This window comes from Canis aureus, chromosome 16 (assembly GCF_053574225.1).
Source record: "Canis aureus isolate CA01 chromosome 16, VMU_Caureus_v.1.0, whole genome shotgun sequence".
Classification (NCBI taxonomy): Eukaryota; Metazoa; Chordata; class Mammalia; order Carnivora; family Canidae; genus Canis; species Canis aureus.
The window spans coordinates 18,143,003-18,165,760 of record NC_135626.1 but is presented as its reverse complement, the minus strand read 5'-3'; the positions used below and the strand labels follow the sequence as shown (position 1 = coordinate 18,165,760).

Here is a 22,758-nt window from a genome sequence, read left to right as displayed (position 1 = left end):
ACATTTCCTCGGGAGTGGTATTATAATAAATCTTTTAGAAATATTGACTAAATTTTGTGATTCCATAATTGTTACATTCCAGAAATCAGGGTAGCATATCTTTTCCCAAATCTAGAGCTATTTTTTCTTCAAATAGTACTTATAAAAACATATCACCTTTCTCAAAATGAACTTAGGGCCTCAAACGACAGCATGTTGCTAATTTTCACAACATCCCAATAAAGAACTATTATTTAGCATTTATATCACACTTTAACTTGCAAAAGTGTTTTACAATTATTTTCATTAGTAGTCATGCCTCACAACCACGCATGAGCTAAACTGGTCCTGTTATCCTCATTTGACAGCTGAGAAAACTGATGTATGGTAAGGCAAAGGTTAAGCCAGTCTGCTTTTCCAAAACCAGGAACCTAATTCTTAAAAACAGTTTCATTCATTCAACCAGTGTATCTGTATTGCTTATAACCTTAGTTTTCTTTTTTTTTTTTTTTTTAAGATTTTATTTATTCATGAGAGAGAGAGAAGAAAGAGAAAGAGAGGCACAGACACAGGCAGAGGGAGAAGCAGGCTCCATGCAGGAAGCCCGACTCAATCCTGGGTCTCCAGGATCACACCCTGGACTGAAGGTGGTGCTAAACCGCTGAGCCACCCAGGCTGCCCTCATAATCCTAGTTTTCACAGATTCTTAGAGCACAGGTAACCATCTAAAATGATGGTACAGGGAATCCCTGGGTGGTTCAGCGGTTTGGCGTCTGCCTTTGGCCCAGGGTGTGATCCTGGAGTCCCGGGATCGAGTCCCACGTCGGGCTCCCTGCGTGGAGCCTGCTTCTCCCTCTGCCTGTGTCTCTGCCTCATTCTCTCTCTCTGTGTTTTTCATGAATAAATAAATAAAAACCCTAAAAAATAAAATAAAATAAAATAAAATAAAATAAAATAAAATAAAATAAAATAAAATAAAATAAAATAAAATAAAATAAAATAAAATAAATTAAAAATAAAATGATGGTACAAAAACATTAAATTATTATAACATTTCAACAAAAATATACAACCTCATTCAAATACAAATAGGGAAGGATTTAATAACAATGACATAGGGAGTTTTCAGAAATTGGTTTCCAAAACTTCTACATCATTTGAAAACAAAAAAAGGGTCAAATGCTTCTTCATCTGATTTTTCTCTTCAATCCACTACAAGCAGACTTCTAAACTCCATCATTCCAATGAGTGGTTCTACTCAAGGTCACTGATGATCTCCAGCTTGCCAAACCCCGTGAGTACTTCTCTGTTCTTCTCTGAGATAATAATCAATATAGTGGTCCATTCTATCCTTGAAACATATTCTTTACTTGGCTTCCATAATATCACTGGTTTTTCTCCTACCTCAATGGCTGCTCCTTCCCCTTCAGATTTTCTCTAGCCACAGTCCATTCCTAGGTGACCTCTTTTTTTTTTTCCTCCTAGGTGACCTCTTGATTAAATTTCACAACTTCATATTCTATCTACATGTTGATGATTTACAAGTCTAGGATTCCAGCCCAGATTTCTCTCAGGGATGCCAGGCTATCCTTTGCTAGCTATCTTATAGCTAACTACCATATAACTCCAGGTGGCTGTCTAGCATGCATCTCAAACTTGACATGACCAAAACAAAATTATTTTTTTTAACCAGAAAATTCCTAATCTAAGTAGCTTCTTTTTTAAAGATTTATTTATTTATTTGAGTGAGAGAGGGAGGGAGGGAGGGAGGGAGGGAGGGAGGGAGAACGTGTGCACATGAGCAGGAGGGAGAGAGGGAGAAGAAGATATAATCTCAAGCAGACATCATGCCAAGCAGGGAGCCCAATGCAGAGCTTGATCTCACGACCCTGAGATCACAACCTGAGCCGAAATCAAGAGTCCGACACTTACTCAACTACACCATCCAGTCATCCCAACCACAACAAAACTGTTAACAAATATGTTCTGCCAGAGTCCTACTCATCTCAATAAATATCATTACTATTTACCTACCTAGTTGCTCCAACCAATAATGCAGAAGTTAGGCATGATTCCTCTCTTTGCCTCCCTCCCTCTAGCTGCTGCCAACCCCTGAGCAAGCCTTGTCCAATTTATTTTCAAAAGAAACTCCAAATCTGTCTACTTCTCTACATTTCTACCATCACTTCAGTTCAAATCATCACCAACTCTCATATGAATTAGTACAAGTCTTAGAACTAGTCTCTTTGCCTCTACTCTGTATTCCCCACAATCACTCCATTTCCATACAGTAACCAGAACATTCTAATTACAAATCAACTCACATCATGTCCCCATTTAAAAACCTCCAAAAAACACATTACCCTAGCTTTATTTTTTTTTTAAAGATTTTATTTATTTATTCATAGAGACGCAGAGAGAGAGGCAGAGACACAGGCAGAGGGAGAAGCAGGCTCCATGCAGAGAGCCTGATGTGAGACTCGATCCAGGGTCTCCAGGATCACGCCCCGGGCTGCAGGCGGTGCTAAACCACTGCGCCACTGGGGGCTGCCCTACCCTAGCTTTAAAATCTCAGTGTCATCTGGTCTCTGCCTTCTTCTGGCACCTCTCTCTCCCTCTCATCCACCATTTTCGCCTTCTTTTTATTTCCTCCAAGATACCAAGTTCATTCCTCATTAACTTTGCATTAGAATGTCTGATCTGGTTATCTCTGAATTCTCCTAACCGCTATGCTCTTAGAGAGGTATTCTTCAGTCTCTTAATCTAAAGTAGTTACCTGTTCATTCTCTAACACATCACTTTAATTCTCTGCATAGTACTTTTTTTTTTTTTTTTTTTAAGATTTTATGTGGGCAGCCCGGGTGGCTCAGCGGTTTAGCGCCGTCTTCAGCCCAGGGCCTGATCCTGGGGACCCGGGATCGAGTCCCATGTCGGGAGCCTGCCTCTCCCTCTGCCTGTGTCTCTGCCTCTCTCTCTCTCTCTCTCTCTCTCTCTCTCTGTGTGTGTCTCTCATGAATAAATAAAATCTAAAAAAAAAAAAAGATTTTATGTATTTACTTCAGAGAGAGCAGCTAGAGAGAGAGAGAAAGAGAGCACGAGAGAACATGAGAGCAAGAGAGCACATGAGTGCGGAGAGAGGCAGAGGGAGAAGCAGACTCACTACTGAGCAGGGAGCCTGATGGGGGATTCATTGATCCCAGAACCCCAGGATCATGACCTGAGCTGATGCAGATACCTTTTTTTTTTTTTTTTTTTAAGATTTTATTTCTTTATTCATGAGAGACACAGAGAGGCAGAGACATGGCAGAGGGAGGAGAAGCAGGCTCCATGCAGGCAGCCCAATGTGGGACTCAATCCTGGGACTCCAGGATCACGCCCTGAGCCAAAGACAGATGCTCAACCACTGAGCCACCAGGCATCCCGCGAAGGCAGATGCTTAAGCATCTGAACCATTAAAGCACCCCTCATTAAATGGTTTTTAAAACCATTGTCTTTTGGGGGCCCTGGGTGTCTCAGTTAAGCATCCACCTTCAGGCTGGGGTCATGATCCTGGCGTCCTGGAATGGAGTTCCACATGGGGCTCCCTTCTCAGCAGGGAGACTGCTTCTCCCTCTCCCTCCTGTTCATGCTCTAACTGTATATGTGTCTCTCTCAAATGAATAAATCTTTAAAAAATAATAATAAAAATAAAATAAAAATGGTCTGTTTATTCTGTCCGGAATACAAGATCCACAAGAGGAGGGACTTTGTCTCTCTTGGTTACCAGTGTATTACTAGTGCTCTACATACTAGAAACTCAATAAATTTAGCAGGCTTAGTTACCCCTACCCACAAAGAGCTCACAATCCATTTGAAGAAACAAACATTTAAATAATAAATGTAATGCTAGCAGAATAATGAAATGTCACAGAAGCCAGCAGCAGGAGTGATTAATTCTGTCTTGGGCGCTGGAAAGACTTCACAGAAGAGAGGAGCTATGAGCTAAACCTTAAAGATTAACTGAGAGATTCACCAGATTACTGCTTATGTTTGTTCTGGAAGAAGCAGCCATGGAGGGAAAGAAAATAGCTTGAGCAAAAGTATAATGAGGAAAGGAGGAAGAAAGATGGAGTCAATCATCTGCTGATATCAGGCACTGTGGATAATGAAGGGTCCTAAAGGGAAAGGGCGTAAGTAGTCTTACAATTTAGGAAGATCAACTGAAGGGGTGATAAGACTTGAAGCATGCAGACCAGTTAGGAGGTTACTGCAACTGTCCAAGGAAAAATAAAAATGGTCTAATCCAAGACTCTGGAAATATGGTTGGAAAGGAAAAGGCAGATTTAGGAGATTAAAATCAAATCTAGGGATCCCTGGGTGGCGCAGCGGTTTGGCGCCTGCCTTTGGCCCAGGGCGTGATCCTGGAGACCCGGGATCAAATCCCACATCGGGCTCCCGGTGCATGGAGCCTGCTTCTCCCTCTGCCTATGTCTCTGCCTCTCTCTCTCTCTCTCTCTCTCTCTCTCTGTGACTATCATAAATAAATAAAAATTTTTTTAAAAAAGTACCTTTAAAAAAAAATAAAAAAATAAAATAAAATCAGATCTAGAGATCAAGCAGATACAAGTGATAAGGGAGAAGAAGCAAGGTCAAATCCAATGTTTCTGATTTAGGCAACTGTATGACTATTAATAAGCAGGGGATCTACAAGGTTTAGATTCTGTGGGAAAAATAATGAATTCCAAAGTGCCCATAAGATGTGCAGGTGGATTTTGGAAATACAGGTCTGGATACCAGGAGAGAGAGATTTGAGTTAAATATAGAGATTTGGATGCTGTGTCTCTGTGTATAGTGAATTACATTAGCTATGAAAAATGAAAGAAAGGGTGGCTAAGAACAAATTTCTCAGAAACATTAACATTTAGGGACTGGATAGAAAAGAAGACTATGAGGGAGACTGAACAGGAATAGGAAGAGAAAAACCAAGTGTGGACGATATCCATAGTCTAAAGCAGCAAAGATGGGATGGCTGCATGACTCAATTGGTTAAGCATCCAACTCTTTTTTTTTTTTAAGATGTATGTATTTATTCATGAGACATAGAGAGAGAGAGAGAGAGAGAGAGAGAGAGAAGAGAGAGGCAGAGACATAGGCAGAAGGAGAAGCAGGCTCCTCGCAGGGGGCTCGATGTGAAACTCAATCCCGGATCCTGGGATCACAACCTGAGCCAAAGGCAGACAGATACCCAAATGCCGAGACACTCAGGTGTCCTAAGCATCCAACTCTTGATTTTGGCTCAGGTCATGATATCAGGTTTATGAGATGGAATGGGGCATGGAGCCTGCTTAGAATTCGCTCTCACTTTCCTTCTGCCCCTCTCTCCCTAAAAAATAAAAATAAAGAAGGAGCGTCTGGGTGGCTTAGTCAGTTAAGCATCTGCCTTTGGCTCAGGTCATGATCCTGGGGTCCTGGGATGGAGCCCACCCACCCACCCACCCAGGAGCCTGTTTCTCCCTTTCCCCACCCCCTGCTTATGCTCTATCTCTCTTTCTCTCAAATAAATGATACAATAAGGAAGGAAGGAAGGAAGGAAGGAAGGAAGGAAGGAAGGAAGGAAGGAAGGAAGGAAGGAAGGAAAAGGAAAAGGAGAAAGGAAGAAAAGCAAAAAATAAATTAAACAAATAAAAGAAATAGAGAAGCAAAACACACTAAGGATTGAAAAGCATCATCTGGGTTTGACAATTAGGTCACTGAGCAGAGCAATTTTAGGGGAGTGGTGGGGACAAAATCAAATTATGTGCTTGAAGAATAAATAGGCTGTGAGAAAGTAAAGACAACAGGTGGAAGACTACTTTTAAGAACAGAAGAGAAACAATAACTGGGGGTGGGGGGACAAAGAACTGGGGGAAAAATAAATGCAGACATAAAGGCTGAAGATTCAGATGAAAGAAAAACAGTGATACAAGGTCACAGAGGGATTAACAATATGGAACAGAAAGCAAAGGCCAACATGAATGCAGTAACGCCTGTAGGTGTGGAAAAAAGAAGTAAAGGTAGCTTTCACTTGATAGCCTTTGAGAGAAAGGGAGAGAATACTAGGGGACTTAAGATCGGCTGGATTAACAATTTACCAAAAGCAAGCTTATTTAGGTGAGACAGAGGAGTCTAACTAGTTACCCAACAACCTCCTACTAATAGGAACGATCTTATTTTATCTTACATCCTTACTTAGAAATCTGAGATCTGGTGGAAAACCAGAGTACTTGTGGAAAAAAAGAGCAGACGTGAACCAGAAACACTAGCAAAAGTTCAAATTGCCTCTCACAAGAAAGTGGTAGTAGAAGGAAGAGGATAGATGGCCAAGCAGATGGGAAAACACTGTTAATCAATATTGGGCCTGGTCCAGCTGCTCAAAAATCACAGCCTATTTTCTCAATGTCTTAACAGATCTGAAAACCCACACTCACCTAGGAGCTATAATACTTAATTTCCAAGAATTTGAAGGATGTGTCCTGCCACAATATTCTGAATGTTCAAGCTTCAGTTCATTAAGTAATCCCTAGGAGAACAGATAGCTTGGCTACATGGATGATATTCATGTATCCCCCAATTACCTTGATAAATGTCTTCCTGTACTTTCTCATGCACAGAAGTAGACAACATATCTTTAGGTGACACAGCAGTGTCCCAGGATAGGAAGATAGTGGGGAAGGAAAGCTAGTAGCATCATGATTGAGAATAAGCAAACTTAACAAATAAGTAAAAATAAATGGAAAAATATTCCTGAAGTCTTTTTTTTTTTAAGGTTTTATTTATTTATTCATGAGAGACACACACACACACAGAGGCAGAGACATAGGCAGAGGGAGAAGCAGGCTCCATACAGGAAGCTTAATGTGGGACTCGATCCAGGGACTCTGGGATCATGCCCTGAGCCAAAGGCGCTCAACCACGGAGCCACCCAAGGTGTCCTGCATCTTTTTTTTTTTTTTAATTTTTATTTATTTATGATAGTCACAGAGAGAGAGAGAGAGAGAGAGAGAGAGAGAGGCAGAGACACAGGCAGAGGGAGAAGCAGGCTCCATGCACCGGGAGCCCAACGTGGGATTCGATCCCGGGTCTCCAGGATCGCGCCCTGGGCCAAAGGCAGGCGCCAAACCGCTGCGCCACCCAGGGATCCCTGCATCTTTTTTCTTAAAGCAGGCTCTATCTACACCCAATGTGGGCCTCAAACTCACAACCCCCAGATCAAGAGTCACATGCTCTACTGGGCCAGCCAAGCACCCACACACAACATATTTTTTAAGTATTTAAAATATACTAAAAAAAAGAAACAAAATTAAGTTAAAATTCATATTTACTTAGGAAATTACATTTCTGGAATTCTTTAAGATCTCCCTCTTCCGGGAAGCCTGGGTGGCTCAGAGGTTTAGTGCCTGCCTTCGGTCCAGGGCGAGATCCTGGAGTCCAGGGATCGAGTCCCGCATCGGGCTCCCTGCATAGAGCCTGCTTCTCCCTCTGCCTATGTCTCTGCCTCTCTCTTTCTCTCTGTGTGTGTCTCTCTCATGAATAAATAGAATATATTAAAAAAAATCTCTTCATCTTATCACTTTGTAATAAAATAATCCCCTGGGGCACCTGGGTGGCTCAGTGGTTGAGCATCTGCCTTCAGCTTGGGTCATGATCCCAGGGTCCTGGGATTGAGTCTCACATTGAGCTCCCCATGGGGAGCCTGTTTCTCTCTGCCTGTGTCTCTGCCTCTCTCATGAATCAATAAATGAAATCTTAAAAAAAAAAAAAAAAAAAAAAAGAATTTCCCTACCCTTAGCCCATGAAAACCATTCAATATATAAATTCAAACATATGGGGGATCCCTGGGTGGCTCAGCGGTTTAATGCCCGCTTTCAGCCCAGGACGCAATCCTGGGGTCCTGGGATCGAGTCCCACATTGGGATTCCTGCTTCTCCTTCTGCCTGTATCTCTGCCTCTCTGTCTCTCTCATGAATAAATAAATAAAACCTTTAAAAATATATTTAAAAAATAAATTCAATCATATAGTGAATAGCCTTTTGAGTTTAGCTTCTTTCACTTACCATAATGCATATGAGATTCATTTATGTTATTGCATATATAAACAGTTCCTTTTTATTGCTAAATAGTATTATACTGTGAATATATCACAGTTGGTTTATCCATACTGAAGTTGAAGAGTATTCAGGTTGTTTCTAGTTTTCGGTTAAGTACAAATAAAGCTGCTATAAATATTCACATATAGGTTTTTATGTCATAGGTTGTCATTTCACTTGGGTAAATACTTGGGTCATATGTTAAATGTATGTTTTACTTAGTAAGAAATCACCACAGTGTTTTCCAAAGTTCTAGTTGTTCCACATCCCTGCCAGCCCATAATCTAGTCCGTTTCTTTGTTATTGTTTTTTAGCCATTCTAATGGTATATCTCATTATGATTTTAATTTGCATTTTTCTAATAACTGAGATGCTGAGCACATTCTCACACACTTACCTGTCATCAATCTATCTTCTCCAGGGCCACCTTGGTCACTTAGTCAGTTAAGTATCTGCCTCTTGATTTCAGCTCAGGTCACAATCTCAGTCATGGGATCCAGCGCCACACTGGGCTCTGCACTGCTGAGCATGGAGCCTGCTTAAGGCTCTATCCCTCTGCCCCTCCCCTACTCCCCCTCACTCTCACCCAGCTCCCTCACTCCCCTACTCCCTCACTCTCACCAGCCACTATCATCTCCAATGAAGTTATTCAAATCTTTCACTCGTTTGATGGTGCTCTTTGCTTCTTGATGAGCTGTGAGCTCTTTATTCATTCTAGATATGAGTCTATGCATGTCTGATCTATGACTTGCAAATGTTTTCTCCCATTCTGTGTCTTTTTTTTTTTTTTTTTTTTTTTAAAGTAAGCTCCATGGAGCCTCTGAGTGGCTCAGTCAGTGAAGTGTCTGCCTTTGGCTCATGTAATGATTCCAGGATTGAGCTCCACATCAGGCTCTCTGCTCTCTCTGCCTGCCACTCTGCCTACTTGTCCTCTGTCAAATAAATTAATAAAATCTTTAAAAAATAAAGAAAAAAAAGTAAAGTAAGCTCCATGCCCAACATAGGGCTCAAATTCACAACCCTGAGATCAAAAGTCACATGCTCTACCAACTGAGCCAGCCAGGCACCCCATCTCTTGTTTTTTCATTTAGTATCTTTTACAGAGTAAAGGTTTAAAATTTTTTAAGATTTTATTTATTTATTCATGAGAGACACAGAGAGAGGCAGAGACACAGGCAGAAGAAGAAGCAGGCTCCCTGCAAGGAGCCCAATGTGGGACTCGATCTTGGATCCCAGGATCACCTGAGCCCAAGGGAGATGCTCAACCACAGAGCCACCCAGGTATCCCAGGAAGTTTAAAATTTTGATGAAGTTCAATTTATCAACTTTTTTCAATTTTATGGATCTTGTTTTTGGTTTGTATCTAAGACCTCTTTACCTAACTCAAGGTAACAAAGATTTTTCTCCTGTTTTATTTCAAACATTTTATAGTTTTCCATTTTACATTTAGGTCTATGATCAATTTTAAGTTAATTTTTACAAATGGTATGAAGTATAGGTTGGGTTACAGTTTTTCTTTCTTTTACTTATAGATATCCAGTTGTTCCAACAACTCATTGTTAAATCTATCTTTTCTCTTTTGATTTGCCTTTGTACCTCTGTAAAAAATCAAATGGCTACATTTAATAGTCTATTAAATATATGGTCTATTTCTGGACTTTCTATTTTTTCATTGATCTGTCAAAATATCCTTTTGCCAATATCATACTGTCGGACCTTCCAGTAAGTCTTGAAATCAGGCAGTATGAATCTTCCAACTTTGTCATCCTTTTTCAAAATTGTTTTGGCTGCCTTGGTCCCTTTGCCTTTCTACATAAATTTTACAATCAGCTGTCAAAGACTTTTTTTTTTTTTTAAAGACTTTATTCATTTATTCATGAGAGAGACAGAGAGAGAGAGAGAGAGAGAGAGAGAGAGGCAGAGACACAGGCAGAGGGAGAAGCAGGCTCCATGCAAGGAGCCCGACATGAGACTCAATCCCGGGACTCCAGGATCATGCCCTGGGTGGAAGGCAGACGCCAAACCGCTGAGCCACCCAGGGATCCCCTGTCAAAGACTTTTTAAACCTTCCCCAAAAGTATCTACTTTTAGGCGGGAATAAGCTGCCTAGGATTACTTTTAACAAAGATGGAGCGTTGCAAGGGTTGAAAATCTTGTTTATTTTTTAAAATTCTGATTTTTTTACTTGCACAGCTGCTCTGGGATTTCCTACAGTTGTGCAGAAGTCAAGAAAAATACTTCAGGGGTACCTGAGCGTGAGAGAGCGAGAGAGAGCACATGAGCGTGCACAAGTGGGGGTGGAGGTGGGCAGAGGCAGAGGGAAAAGAGAGAATCCTCAAGCAGATACCACACTGAGTGCAGAGCCTGACACAGGGCTCAATCCCAGGACCTTAAGATCATGAGCTGAGCCAAAGTTGGAGGTTTGGGTATGCCGGGGTGGCTCAGCGGTTGAGTGCCTGCCTTCAGCTCAGGGCGTGATTCTGGAGTCCAGTATTGAGTCCTGCATTGAGCTCCCTGCATGGAGCCTGCTTCTCCCTCTGCCTATGTCTCTGCCTCTCTGTGTCTCTCATGAATAAATAAATAAAATCTTAAAAAAAAAAAATCAAAACATGGGCAGCCCCGGTGGTTTAGCGGTTTAGTGCTGCCTTCAGCCCAGGGTGTGATCCTGGAGATCTGGGATCGAGTCCCACGTCGGGCTCCCGGCATGGAGCCCGCTTCTCCCTCTGCCTGTCTCTGTGTGTCTCTAATAAATAAATAAATAGTCTTTAAAAAAATTAAATTAAGTTAAATTAAATTAAAATAAATAAAATAAAATAAAATAAAATAAAATAAAATAAAATAAAATAAAATAACGAAGTTGGAGGGCAGCCCCGGTGGCGCAGCGGTTTAACACCGCCTGCAGCCCGGGGTGTGATCCTGGAGACCCAGGATCCAGTCCCACATTGGGCTCCCTGCTTGGAGCCTGCTTCTCCCTCTGCCTGTGTCACTGCCTCTCTCTCTGTCTCTATGAATAAATTAAAGAAAAAAAAAAACTTAAAAAAAAAACAAAGTTGGAGGCTTAAGCAACTAAACCACCCAGGCTTCCCAAACTTCTTGTGTTTTACAAACAATGGTCCCTCTGCTGTCAGTAAACTTCCCTCATTCTTCAACTAATTCCTACTCACCCTTCAGGTCTTTCCTGGAGGACATTCCTCCATCCACAAGCGTTTCTTGATCCCCTAAATATGCATCAAGGGTTAACGTGTTTCTACTGTACCCTGAGGACCTCTAACATCACTCTAGATAAATAGGGGGGCCTGGGTGGCTCAGTCAGTTAAGTGCCTGACTCCTGGTTTTGGCTAAGGTCATGATATCAGGGTCGAGGGATCAAGCCCCATGCTGGGCTCAGCATGTTATCTACTAGAGATTATCTCCCTCCCCCTTTCCCTCTGCTCCCCCCCACCTGCCTGCACATGCTCTCCCTAAAATGAACAGTCTTTAAAACAAATAAATAATAAAACTTTAAACAAAAAAGAAATGCTTGTTATTTTTTGTGGGATTTTTCTTTTAGTCCTTATCTTTTAGAGAAATATACAGAAATATTAATTTATGAATCTGGGATTTATTTAAAAATACCTTGGGTAGGTTAATCAGTAGGAGCAACATAGATAACACAAGATGGACAAGAGTTGACAATTACTGTAACAGTGATAGGAATTCATTATACCGATGTTTACTCTTGCTTCTATTTGAAATTTTCCATTATAAAGAGGTAAAAAGAAAACCTACCTACAGAATTAATTTTCTCTTTAACTTTAAATCTCCAAGGAAAGGGAGAAAAGGAGAGGTATGGGGAGTTAAGTCTTGAATCAAGTTGAGACCCTAGGGATGTCTGTGATTTCCAGCATTTGATTCTCCTGTCAAACCCAGGCATCCTGTTTAATGTCAATATTTAAAATGTTTAGTAAAGTCAACCAACAACTTTAGATACTATGCATATTACTTCCTTTCACAAAACATGTTTTTCCTTTTATTTCAAAATCATAAACTACGAAAAAGCACCTAAATCATAGGAAACTGCCCTTCCAGAAAACAACAGCATGTGTATCTTTCACTTATCATTCAGTATATTTATTTCAGTGTTTTCAGTTCTTATATAACTGGTGAAAAAGCTACGGAGTAGCAGATGAGACAGTTGGCTTGAATTCCTAATACCAACTCTGAACCAACCTGGCACTGGTTCAAAATTGTCCTATGGTCTGCTGAGGTTCTAGTTCATAAAAAAACATCTAGTTTCCAATCAGAGGCATTCAGTGGAATAGACTCCTTTCCCTCCTATATTTATAACTGATGGTGGAAAAAGGAGTTTTCAGGGTAGCTGGCTGGATCAGTCGGTAGAGCATGAGTCTCTTGATCTCAGGGTCATGACTTCAAGCTCCACATTGGGTGTGGAGCCTACTTAAGGAAGGGGAAGGGAAGGAAAAGGGAAAGGAGGGGCACCTGGGTAGCTCAGGGGTTAAGCATCTGCCTTTGGCTCAGGTCGTGGTTCCCAGGGTCCTGGGATAAAGTCCCGCATCGGGCTCCTGTTGAGGAGCCTGCTTCTCTCTCTGCCTGTGTCTCTAATGAACAAATAAATAAAAGCTTAAAAAAAAGGGGGGGGGGCGGGGGGAGAAAATTTCACTGGGGAGCCCAGCTAGATTAGTTGGTAGAGCAGCATGCAACTCCATCTTGGGGTCATGGGTTCAAGCCCCATGTTGGGTGGGTGTAGAAATTACTTAAATGAATAAATAAATGGGGCACCCGGGTGGTTCAGTGGTTGAGCATCTGCCTTCCTCTCAGGTCATGAACCAGGGGTCTTAGGATTGAGTCCCAAATCAGGCTCTTTAAAGGGAGCCTGCTTCTCCCTCTGCCTCTGTGTCTCTCATGGGTAAAAAATAAAATAAAAAAAATTTTAGGGATCCCTGGGTGGCGCAGCGGTTTAGCGCCTGCCTTTGGCCCAGGGCGCGATCCTGGAGACCCGGGATCGAATCCCACGTCGGGCTCCCGGTGCATGGAGCCTGCTTCTCCCTCTGCCTGTGTCTCTGCCTCTCTCTCTCTCTCTGTGACTATCATAAATAAATAAAAATTTAAAAAAAAAATAAATAAATAAAAAAAAAATAAAAAAATAAAATAAAAAATAAAAAAAATTTTAAATTTTTAAAAAGATTTTATTTATTTATTCATGAGAGAGAGAGAGAGAGAGGCAGAGACACAGGCAGAGTCGGAGAAACAGGCTCCAAGCAGGGAGCTCGACGCGGGACTCGATCCCAGGTCTCCAGGATCATGCCCTGGGCTGAAGGCGGCGCTAAACAGCTGAGCCACCGGGGCTGCCCTATTTTTTAATTTTTTTATTGTAGTTCGATTTGCCAACACATAGTATAACACCCAGTACTCATCCCATCAAGTGCCCATCACCCAGTCACTCCATACCCCCGCCCACCTCCCCTTACACTACCCCTTCTTTTCCCAGACTTAGGAGTCTCTCATGTTTTGTCACCCTCTCTAATTTTTCCCACTCATTTTCCCTCCTTTCCCCTATAATTCCTTTAAATTAAAACTTTAAAAAATGGAAAAATAAGGAAAAGTATTAGCACTGTCTGAATTACTACCATAGAAAAGATACTTAGTACCACATTCCCATAATGCCAATCCCTCCAGATGATGTGAATGAATAGCATACAAAGCAGCTGGAACACAGACTCACAGGGTAATCACATTGACTTTAACTATTATTTATACTCTAATGATATCTAGATCTAGATCTGTATCTCCACTCTAAACCTTTCTACTAAACTCAAGACCCAAATATGTAGAAGTTTGTTTTTTTAAGATTTTATTTATTCATGAGACACACAGAGAGAGAGAGAGAGAGGCAGAGACACAGGCAGAGGGAGAAGCAGGCTCCATGCAGGGAGCCCGATGCGGGACTCGATCCCGGGGCTCCAGGATCATGCCCTGGGCCGAAGGCAGGCCCAAACCAGGGATCCCCAAATATCCAGAAGTTTATTGGACATTTGCTCCTGGATTTTCCTGACACCTCAAATCTAATATACCTAAATCAAATTCATTTTCCCTCAAATGTAACACTGTCTTACCCCTGTATTACCTACCTTAGTTAATGACCTCGCCATTCATTTAGTTGCTCAAGCAAGCAAATTCAAATCCATCTTTGACGACTCCTTCTCCCTTACACATTCCCCAACATAATAAAGTCAGTAAGATCCTTCTGGTCAGTCTCCTAAAAAGCTCTTTAACCTGTTTACAATTCACCATTACCACTGTAATTGAGATCTTTAAGATATCTAAAGTGATCATCACACCAAGTCTCATAACCAATTAGTCTCCCTGCAGCCAATTTCACCCTTTAAAATCTAACTTCCACACTGCCAACAGTGTTACTTTTCTTAAACAGTGATCTGAATGTGTTCCTTACCTGACTAAAAACTCTCCTGTAACTCCCTAGCATCTACAAAACAAAATTCAGACCCCTCACCAAGGCCATTCACAATCCGGTATCTTTCACCTCACTTCATTCCATTCCATCCTCATGCTCCATGATCTAGCCACATTAAACCACTGGCCCACAGGTCCATACTCCTATACCTCAGCGCCCTTATGCAAGCTGTTCTCTGTATTTTGAAACACTATCCTCTCTAATCCTTTTTTTGTTGAAGCAGCCAAATTGTATTCATCCTCTAAAACCCAACTAACCCTGAGGTGCCTGGGCGGCTCAGTCTATTGAGCACCTGACTCTTGGTTTCGCCTCAGGTCATGATCTCAAGGTCTTGAAACTGAACCCTGCACAGGGTTCCCCACTCAGCATGGAGTCTGCTTGAGATTCCCATAAAGCTCCCTCTCCTTCTGCCCTTCCCATGCTTTCTCTCTCGAATAAATAAACAAGTAAATCTCTAAAAATTAAACAAATAAATAAGACCCAACTCGGGACGCCTGGGTGGCTCAGCGGTTAAGCGTCTGCCTTCAGCTCAGGGAGTGATCCTGGTGTCCTGGGATCGAGTCCTGCATCGGGCTCCCTGAACGGAGCCTGCTTCTCCTCCCTCTGCCTATGTCTCTGCCTCTCTCTCTGTGTCTCTTGTGGATAAATAAATAAAATCTTAAAAGATAATAATAATAAGACCCAAGTCTTTCTCTAGGAAGCTTTTTTCAACCATCCCATCCTCCCACCAGTGGTCCCACAGTACTTAGTGCAAATCTCTAGGATAGCACTTACTATGCTAATTCATAATCATTTATGCATTAGTCTCTAATTAAAATGTGTGCTCTTGGGGTGCCTGGCTGGCTCAGTTGGTAGAACATGTGACTAGATCTCAGGGTTGTGAGTGTGAGCCCCAGATTGTATGTAGAGATTACTAAAGAAAATAAACAGGGGGCCCTAGGTGTTGCAGTCAGTTAAGCATTGGACTCTTAGTTTCAGCTCAGATCATGATCTTGGAGTGGAGAGATAGAGCCTGGGTAGGACTTTGCACTCAGTGCAGAGTCAGGACACATTCTCCCTCTGCCTCTTCCCTACTGCATGCTCGCTCGCTCTCTCTCTCTCTCAAATAATCTTTTTAAATTAAATAAACACACACATTAATTAACCAATTAAAATATATTTTTTAAAACATGTGCTTTTTAGGGGCACCTGCCTGGCTCAGTTGGTAGAGCATGCGACGCTTGATCTTGGTTGTCATGAGTTCAAGCCCCACGATGAGTCTCTAAGATTCATCCTTACAAACAAGAATTATTCATATTTTTAATTCCAGTGCCAGCACAATGCCTAACACACAGTAGACACTTAAATGTCTGCTGAATTTGATTGCTGAAAGGATCAATTCCAACATTTTTTAATGAGACCAGAGACCGGGATCCCTGGGTGGTGCAGCGGTTTAACGCCTGCCTTTGGCCCAGGGCGTGATCCTGGAGACCCGGGATCGAATCCCACGTCGGGCTCCTGGTGCATGGAGCCTGCTTCTCCCTCTGCCTATGTCTCTGCCTCTCTCTCTCTCTCTCTCTCTCTGTGACTATTATAAATAAATTTTTAAAAATTATTTTTTAATTTTTAAAAAAAGAGACCAGAGACCAAAAAGCTTAAGACATTCAAACCTGGTTTTGGTTTACTGGTGAAAAGAAAAGACACCACACAAATTCATGCTATTTCTACTTTTTCATATTTTTCCCTACTAGCTTCAGGGTTAGTAGCCAGAAACTTAGTAACTAAGTTTATTAAACCACTCTTTAAATGACCTATATTGGGATCCCTGGGTGGCGCAGCGGTTTGGCGCCTGCCTTTGGCCCAGGGCGCGATCCTGGAGACCCGGGATCGAATCCCACGTCGGGCTCCCGGTGCATGGAGCCTGCTTCTCCCTCTGCCTGTGTCTCTGCCTCTCTCTCTCTCTCTGTGACTATCATGAATAAATAAATAAAATCTTTTAAAAAAATAAATAAATAAATAAATAAATAAATGACCTATATTTTCCCAAGAAACAGTACAATACAATGCTATACTAAACCACCATTTTATAACTGAACCTTAAATCTGGTAACTTATTGCCCTCCTTGTATTAAATGCATTTTTAAGGGTACCTGAGTGATTCAGTTAAGTATATGACTCTTGGTCTCAGTTCAGGTCTTGATCCATGTAGTGAGTTTAAGCCCCACATTGGGCTCCACACTGGGCACGAAGCCTACTTCATTTATTTTTATTTAAGATTTTTTTTTAATTTAAGATTTTATTTATTTATTCATGAGAGACAGAGAGAGAGAAAGAGAGAGAGGCAGAGACATAGGCAGAGGGAGAAGCAGGCTCCACGCAAGGAGCCTGATGCAGGGCTCGATCCCGGGATCACGACCAGAGCCGGAGGCAGACGCCCAACCACTGAGTCACACAGGTGTCCCAAAGCCTACTTTTTAAATAAATAAATAAATAAATAAATAAATAAATAAATGCATTTTTAGGGGCACCTACCTGGCTCGGATGGAAGGGCATGTGATTCCTGGCCTTGGGGTCATGAGTTTGAGCCCCATACTGGGGTACAGATACTACTTAAATAAATAAAACTTTTTTTTAATAAATAAAACTTTAAAAAATATATAAAATAAAAATAAATGCATTTTTTAAAAGATTTTATTTTTTTTACTAAAGATTTTATTTATTTATTCATGATAGACATAGAGAGAGAGAGAGAGGCAGAGAAACAGGCAGAGGGAGAAGCAGGCTCCATGCAGGGAGCCCGATGTGGGACCCGATCCTGGGTCTCCAGGATCAGGCCCTAGGCTGAAGGTGGTGCTAAACCGCTGAGCCACCAGGGTTGCCCTAACTTTTTGAGACAGAGATAGCACAAGCAGGGAGAAGGGGAGAAGGAGAACCAGACTCCCTACTGAGCAAGGAGCCCTACAGTACAGGGCTGGATCCCAGAATCATGACCTGAGTCAAAGGCAGATGCTTAACCAACAGTCACTCAGGTGCCCCCTAAATGCATTTTTAATAAAGAAAATTTAGCATTTTTCCTCTTGAGTTGTATCTCCTATCACTCTAACCTACAAAGCTCTAAAAGGGGCATAATCAAAAAAAATAAAATAAATTTTTAAAAAGAGGGCATAATCGAGACTTGATAGACAGAAAGACAGAAATAGATATTAAACACTTCTCTGCTGAGAAAGCATTCACCTCTCATCATTAGTACAGTGACTTCACACTTATCCCCACTCTGGTCAGCTGTGAAGCTTCAACCCTTCCCCTGGCCACTTTGCTTCTCACACTACTCTCACTTCCCACTTTATTATATTAGTATCATCTTTTTAGAGTTCCTATTACATTTTAGGAGTTGAAACCCAAGAATCAGGCTCATGTCTTCTGAAAATGTTCTAAGCTTCCTGTCCTGCTCTGCTGCATTATACAATGCTACTCTGCCAAAGTCTTAGCTCATTTCCTCCACCTTCTTGTCCTGATATGGTGGTACACATCAATCATGCCCTCTCCCTTTCCATTTTCAGACTTTACTCTCTGCTTGGAATGCCCTATCTACCTTGTCCATCTATCAGCATCACACAGGTTATGCAAGGGGCCTTTACTGACAATACCTGCACCCAGACTTCCATCAACTCTCACAAGTTGTACCTCCCTCTAGTAGAGCACATACTGTATTTCATCAATTCTAAGACATACTGTTCTTCCCACATTTCTTTAAAAACAGGATATATCTTACAACTGATGGCATGCCAGTCTCATTAGCAGCATTTCTTTCTTTCTTGTTAAAGTAACTGTGAGCTTTACAACCTGACACCACAGATTTGATGAAATAAGGTATTAGATTCTGTAGCAATTACTTTATATACTTCTTTTTCCTCCACTAAACTGTAAATTGAGAGAGCAAGGGCTACATTATAAACATCTCCGACCAGCATAGATTTAAGCACTCAACAAATACTCAACAAATAAAAAGTTAGATAGCATTTATTCAGCATTTGCTAAGTATTAAGTACTATCCTAAGCATTTTATTTGTACTAATACATTTAACCCTCAAAACAACCCATGCAGTAAGTACAGTTATTACAGATGGAGAAACTGAGGTTAAGAAACAGAGGTAAACTCATTCAAAGATTCACAAAGTTGCAGAAGATTTGAACTCACGTTTGTGGATTATGATTTATACTGCTGGTTATCATTTTTCCATTCAGCAAATATTTTTTATTTAAGATTTATTTGCTTATTTGGGCAGCCCCAGTGGCGCAGCGGTTTGGCGCCGCCTGCAGCTCAGGGCGTGATCCTGGAGACCCTGGATTAAGTCCCACATCAGGCTCTCTGCATGGAGCCTGCTTCTCTCTCTGCCTGTGTCTCTGCCTCTCACTCTCTCTCTGTGTCTCTGTAAATAAATAAATAAAATCTTAAAAAAAAAAAAAAGATTTATTTGCTTATCTGAGAGAGAGAAAGCACACTTAAGACAACTGGGGGAGGGGTAGAGGAAAAGAATCTGAAACAGATTCCCCATCAAGTACCAGCCCAACATGGGCTGGATCTCACGATCCTGAAATCCTGACCTGAGCCAAAATCAGAGTCAAACGCTTAACTAACCAAGCCTCCCAGGCAGGGCCCCCATTCAGTAAATATTTAAAGAGCAATTATTCTAGGGCCACTATGTACTGTGCTAAACACTGGTAAGCAAAACTGGGTCCTCAGAAGGCTACTCTGAATCATATATCCATTCTTGAATCCTTCACCCTCCAAACACCAGAATAACCTACAAATTCACTAAGTTAAATCTCTTTCCTCTTTACTTTTCCTTTTTAATGTCTTCCCTTATAACCCTCCCTTAAAGTTTTTAGCACTCTATCAAGAACCAAACATGACAAAAAACAACAAAAAAACCTTTGTGCTCAATTATTAGCAGCTGTGAAAGTATCACAAAGGACAATTCAGTTTAGGAATGGGTGGCAAGATCAAAAGGGCTCTAAAGGAACAAAGGTTCTGTTCACAAGCAAATATTCAAAGTAAAAAAAGAGGTAAAAATACTATAATTTTGTTATTTCTTAACATCATAATTTTGTTTTTAAATAGACTATTTTAAAAAGTTTTCCCCTGGGGCACCTGAGTGGCAGTTCAGTTGGTTAAGGATCCCACATTTGATCTCAGGGTTGTAACTTCAAGTTCCAAGTTGGGCACTGTAGTGGGTGTAGAGCTTGCTTAATTAATTAATTAGTTAATTAATTAATTAAATCCCAAGGCATGAGATTTTTTTAATTACTAATTTTATCAGAATAAAAATGAGTTAGTAACCATTAATTCCTTTTTAGCCCTTGCTTTCTCAGAAACTTATGAAAAGTCCTGACATTCCCACTTTGTTTTTATTGTTGTTAGAATATTTTACTTATTTAAAGATTTGAAAGAGAGAGAGCATGCACATGCACAAGCGCGAGCAGCAGTGGCAGAGAGGGAGAGAAAGAATTCCAAGCAGACTCCATGCTGAGCACGGAGTTTGATGCAGGCTCCATCTCAGGACCCTGAGATCATGACCTGAGCTGAAACCAAGAGTCCAACGCTTAACTGTGCCACCCAGGCACCCTTTACTTCCCCACTTATGACAGACTGCTCACATAACAGGTAATCAAAGCACTGACCATGCCCTTTCTCTCCCGCAGGGGAAGATTCTATTTGGTTCATCTACTACATAAAAATAACCACAAATAGGAAAAAAAGAATAGAAAGGACAGGAAATTCTCTTCACAGCTGAACAAACCTCTATCATTTTAACATAACACAGACGGCATTATGGAATTATTTGAACCAATGGAAATTTCCAGTAGAGGGAAAAATACATTACCAAAATTAAAAACAAATATCCAATTACTAAAATAAAATAGGACAGCGAGGCCAGCTCTAACATTTTATACCTCTATTTCATCTTCTGTGTGGGAGTCAAAAACAGAATAAATTTGTATTCTGTAAAAGACCAATGAAAAGAGTAACAAGTGCTTTCGTTTTTAAATTATCCTTTAAAAAAAGAAGAATCGATGTTATGGATAATTACCGAGAGAACCAAGGAACTAGAGCAAAAACTTAAAGATGACCTATCACTGTGCATTTCCAGGAAAAAGCGGTAAAACAAGTTTTACCAGATGGAGAAGTTAAAGACACCTGGGGTTCATTTCCCCCATTCCTATAAAATAATTCACCGTTCTTATCTGAGAATCTTTAAGGATCTAGTACAGCCACTCCCCTACCTTTGCTCAGATGAAAGACAAATCACTCACTAATTTCCAAAAGGCGTCTCCATTTCAAGCTTTCAATCAATCTTCAAAGCCAGCAAAAGCTGAAGCATCCGTCTCCTTCTGTCCTTCTGAAAGAAGTTTCATCTCTTTCAAAAGCAGTGGCTAGAAAGCCATTTTCTCTCTCTAGAAGCACAAGGTTTAACTCTGTCCTCTGCTTTGTCTATCCTAAATAACAACAAGAATAACAACAAAGCCTCATGAGTGCTCCTTCAGCCTCGCAGAAAAGAACCAGCCACCTTCTGGCTCTCGCACAGCTGCTTCTGTCTTTCTCTGAAAGACACTCCACCCTGGAGGTTCCACAGGCAGAGTAACAAAAAGTGGAGCTGAAAAAGCTGCTATATGCTTATCTGACCTCCAAAATAGAGACAGGGCCCTCAAGCAACCAGAAACTCCCTAGCAAAAGAAAACTTTTTTTACAATTTAAAAATAACAAATTGTATTTGCACATCCCCCTTTGTGCAGCCCTCCCAGCTTGTCTCAAACTAGTTGTCTCAACTCATAATAAAGCACATTAATACCAACTGTGTTATAAGACAAGGAACATGAGTAAGCTATGTTCTGAAAGCATTTAACAGATTGGCCCCTCCATTCTCTATTTCCTTCCTCTTGAGTAAGGAGCTACACACCATTTGTAAAAATGCCCAAGAGTATTTTTCCTACACAAGTCTGATGGCTAATTAGTCACATCACAAACTGGTATTTTTGCACATGATCCACCGTGCCTACGTAGAACGCACATATGTGCCTACTGAGGTTTTACAAACAATATGCTTCGCCTTGACAAAGAAATCAATCATTCTACTAATAACGGCAAGGTCTAAAATCCAGTAATATCGTGGTAATGTAGTACCATCGGCATAGTATCTACAATTTACAATCTTCATCAACAATCTCAAGCACATACATGATGCTTGCAATAGCCCACTGAAGCACCCCACATGTTTAGAGGTTCAGAAAGGTTAAGTGGGACCGGCCCAAGGTTATATCTATCAGCCTTATCAATGGTGGACGTGGTTTCGAGCCTGTCAGACTCTAAGCCCCCTAGCTTTTTCCCCTAGATCCCTCCCAGCTTTAAACAGAGGGCTCCCGACTCCCATCCTCCACCCAGAAAAGCCCATGACTCCGGGCGACCGGCCCTTCCCTGCCTGGATCAGAGTTAGCTTCTTCTGCTCCAGCAGGGCTTTCATCCTCCACCACCCTCCCCCCGCGACCATTCTCTGAAAGAAGCGGAAAGGGAGAGGCGACCGAAAGCTCCTGGGGGAAGGGATGATGACAAACGGGGAAGCGCGGGACACTGCCCTGCCGAGGGCTCCCTCCCTCTGCAGCACTCACCTCCTTCCCTCCGCCAAGCTGTCCGGCCCCGGCGCGGGCGATCCGGCCACCTATGCCCCAAATTCTCCCATCATCACCTCAAACTGTCCCTCCCCCACGCCCCTTCGCCTCCGACAGAGCCCCTCCCGCTCCGAAGTCGAGGTATCCTTCCACCAGGCCACCCCTCTTCTCTCTCGGCGTCCACCCCTCTTCCACCATCACTCACTGTCGGTGACTGGGCCCGGCCCTCATGGCTGCTCCGTAGCCGCCCGCCGCCGCCACCGCTGCTCCACGCCCCGGCCCCTCAGTAGCCGCCGCCGCCGTCGGGACTCGCCGGGACCCGCTCATGCGCCTGCGCAGCCTGGAGTGCCGGGGCCCTCTACAGACTCCCGCGCCTGCGCAGCCCGCGCCGAGGCGTCTTCTTCAGTGCCTGATGCCCTGGACACCCCCACCACCACCACCACCACCCCGGGTCTCAGGTGGATATGGCCGCTGGCCTCGAGGACTTGTTAGGCTTACAGGCTTTGGCGGCTGACCTAGGTCCAAGGCCTCTGGATTATCTTGCCTATGTTTACTAAG

At 42.1% G+C, this 22,758-nt stretch overlaps 1 protein-coding gene and 1 long non-coding RNA gene across 7 annotated transcripts in view; one reads left to right on the top strand and one right to left on the bottom strand.

Annotated features, from left to right (window-relative positions):
* Positions 1–21,400, top strand: part of LOC144286022 (uncharacterized) — a 56,635-nt gene extending 35,235 nt beyond the window's left edge. The window contains exon 4 of the long non-coding RNA XR_013354141.1: positions 20,239–21,400. This is a non-coding gene — a long non-coding RNA (uncharacterized LOC144286022). The remainder of the gene's footprint in view (positions 1–20,238) is intronic.
* Positions 1–22,758, bottom strand: part of FAM222B (family with sequence similarity 222 member B) — an 88,069-nt gene that overhangs the window by 56,320 nt on the left and 8,991 nt on the right. The window contains exon 1 of one of the 6 annotated variants that reach the window (XM_077851984.1): positions 22,406–22,555. The exons of 1 other annotated variant lie outside the window; for it this stretch is intronic. The gene's annotated coding sequence lies outside the window, so the exon portion shown is untranslated. Of the gene's footprint in view, positions 1–22,200; positions 22,285–22,405; positions 22,556–22,758 lie in introns of those variants that run through there. 4 more of the 6 variants (XM_077851986.1, XM_077851985.1, XM_077851993.1 and 1 more) reach the window with 4 other exon arrangements.